Here is a 2,990-nt window from a genome sequence, read left to right as displayed (position 1 = left end):
CCTACGTGTTCTTCTATATACCTTATGGTTCTGGGTCTGATATCAAGGTCTTTAATCCCTTTGGATTTGACCTTTGTGCATGGTGTTAGATAGAGATCAGAGTTCGCTTTTTTTGCATGTGGCTGACCAGTTGTCCCAATGCCACTGTTGAAGAGGTTTTTCTTGCTAAAATCATTATGATTTTGCATCTTTGACTCTATCTTTAGACTGATTCTGACCCACTCAAGACCATAGAGAGATTAGATTTTTAAATTATGCTCTTTCCATCCCAAGACCTCTACACACAATATTGATTTCCTCTTCTTACGAGTAATCTTACAGGGGTCAGAGGGATAGTACAGTGGGGGGGGGGGTGGAGGAATAGTACAGTGGGAAGAGTGCTTGCGTTGAAAGTGACCCAACCAGTGCTCGCTTTGGCAGCACATATACTAAAATTGGAACGATACAGAGAAGATTAGCATGGCTCCTGCGCAAGGATGACACGCAAATTTGTGAAGTGTTCCATATTTTAAAAAAAGAAAGAAAGAAAAAGAAAGTGACCAACCAGGGTTCAATCCCCGACATTCCATATGAGCCTGAGCATACCAGGAATAATTCTTGAGTGCAAAGCCAGGATTAAGCCCTGAGCATCATGGGGTGTGTCCCCCAATAAAAAGTCATCTTTTACCTCACTTCACTGTGACTAGAATGTCCTTTATGACTCTAGATTTAAGGTTATTTTCTCCAGAAATTGTGTAGTAAAATATTACAACTTATTTAATCTCTATACTTATCTGTCCTAACCATGTGGAGTAGCAGCACATAAGGAACACGGTATGCTCACCTTAGCATCCCATAGCTCAATGCTTGGTTCATAAAATTTCTTCTACAGTTGAAAGAAAGTAACTTGAGGACACACTACTCATTCTATTTACCTTAATCTTCCTAGAAGATTTAAGAAAAATGCTTTATAAACAGCAGGGTATCAATGAACGTTTGTTTAATACATACAAGGACAAAATACAAGTGTGTTTTTGGTTTTATACTTCAGGGAAGATATAATAAATAGTCATGATACCAGAACCAAAGGAACCTCTAGAAAACAAAAACATGCCATGTGACAAGAGATTTTACAGAGTATGTCCATATGGGATTTTGGAAAACAGCACAAGTACAGTAGGGACTTTATTGTAAATTAAACCTGCCAATATTCAGGCTAAAGAAGGCAATCCGATTGCCAAATAATAACATTTGTTTTCCAAACACTGATTAAAACAATATTTTTCATTTACCATAGATTGGGAATCTGTCTTTTACATTCACACTGAATCAAGTTAAAAAAATAAAAAAGCCCTGGCTCTCTTCATTGCTGTTTGACATTAAATTAAGGAAACTAACCAACCTCATGTGTGAGATCAGAAAATACCAGTTTCCCAATCACAAGAGATAACTTTCCTTTGTTCTAGGCTGCCAACTCCAGTACTATTTTGTGATAGTTTTTTTATTTCCACTATGCTTTCAAACTGAACACAGCTGCAAAGTAGTCTTCACATATGGAAATTAGTTAAAATTAGACTAAGCTCTGTGTCTGCATGAAAGTGTCTACAGTATCTCTTTGATACTGTCAAATAGGAGTGTGTATTCCCATATATTATTTAAATGTTATTACAGAAAATTAATAACATTCACAAAATTAAGAGTTTGTGTGCAAAGGTTCAATCCCAGGTGCTGTTATTTCCACCCCTAAACAGTGTCACAGAGATTGACTTACACAACTTACATCAACAAATATATACGAAATTAGAACAGTAAAAGGACTGACCCAGATTCAATGATTATCCATTTTGAAAGAACTCAGAGAAAAAAACCTGTAGAATGTTTTAACTCTTTTTCAAGAAAGGCCAAACTTCAGGCCAACACATGACATATTTAGAAAAGATGGGCTCAGAGTACTCCGCATGCCAGGATTTCTGGGTGTCTTTGCCTGGTATGTTGGGGGCTCTGGGCAGGACAGCTAGCCACAGGCCCCCTGGGCTGAACACCTAGTCCAGGGGACCAAGGTCCCCCCAATCCTGGTGGGTCTTCAAGGCCACACCTGGTTAATTGGGCCCTGGGGGGAGGGGGGCAGAAATTCCTCCCTAGGCATCCAAAAACTACAGAGGCTCAAAAAAAAAAATAAAAATAAAAAAAAAAAATAGAAAAGATGGAAAGGTTCCTTTCTTAATCTAGAGGCTAGCTCTAGCCGGTATGGGTCTGGGGAGACCCCAATGTCGAAGGCTTTCTCCCTAGCTTGGGCGTGCTGGGAGCCTTGGTAGGCCCCCAACCGTCCCCTCTCCTACCCCCTGGCCTCCAGGCCTTCCCTGGGACCGAGCCCAGGCGGCCAGAAAAGGTGGGTGTCTGGTGGTCCCTCCTGGAGGGGATCCCAAGTTTTCCCTGCCCTTCCCCCAGTGAAGATGGGGGGGAGAAGGCACAGGGAGGAGGGCGGGTAATCCTGGCTTCCGGTTCTCTACTGAATCCAATGTCGGTGGGTCCAAATTTGGGGATGCTGAGAGCTGCTCATTTTTACTAAGGCAGTCTCTGGCAATTTCTTAACAGTCTACATGTTCAAAACCGTGCAGAGCTATTGCCCCCATGTGCACAGTGTATATTAATAATATATCCTACCCTTAAGTTATGTTTTGTGTATATAGAATGTCCATCTGGTATTCTGCTCTTTCGCACACCCCTGTAAAGCTCATTTTCACTTTTTAACTCTATCACCCCCAACCATCAGTACCCCCCATTTACCCTTTTTTTTTTTTTTTTTGGTTTTTGGGCCACACCCGTTTGATGCTCAGGGGTTACTCCTGGCTATGTGCTCAGAAATTGCCCCTGGCTTGGGGAGACCATATGGGACGCTGGGGGATCGAACCGAGGTCCTTCCTTGGCTAGCGCTTGCAAGGCAGACACCTTACCTCCAGCGCCACCTACCCGGCCCCCCATTTACCCTTTTTAACTTCAGTACTGCACAA

The 2,990-nt window shown here is 42.1% G+C and overlaps 1 non-coding gene across 1 annotated transcript; it reads left to right on the top strand.

Moving 5' to 3' along the window:
- Positions 1-404: 404 nt before the first annotated feature.
- Positions 405-511, top strand: LOC126016901 (U6 spliceosomal RNA). Its single transcript, XR_007498586.1, has one exon. It is a non-coding gene; the product is annotated as a U6 spliceosomal RNA (small nuclear RNA).
- Positions 512-2,990: the final 2,479 nt, after the last annotated feature.

The sequence above is a fragment of the Suncus etruscus genome, chromosome 8, assembly GCF_024139225.1.
Source record: "Suncus etruscus isolate mSunEtr1 chromosome 8, mSunEtr1.pri.cur, whole genome shotgun sequence".
Classification (NCBI taxonomy): Eukaryota; Metazoa; Chordata; class Mammalia; order Eulipotyphla; family Soricidae; genus Suncus; species Suncus etruscus.
Note: the sequence above shows the minus strand (reverse complement) of the source record. Positions and strands in the feature narration are given on the sequence as shown.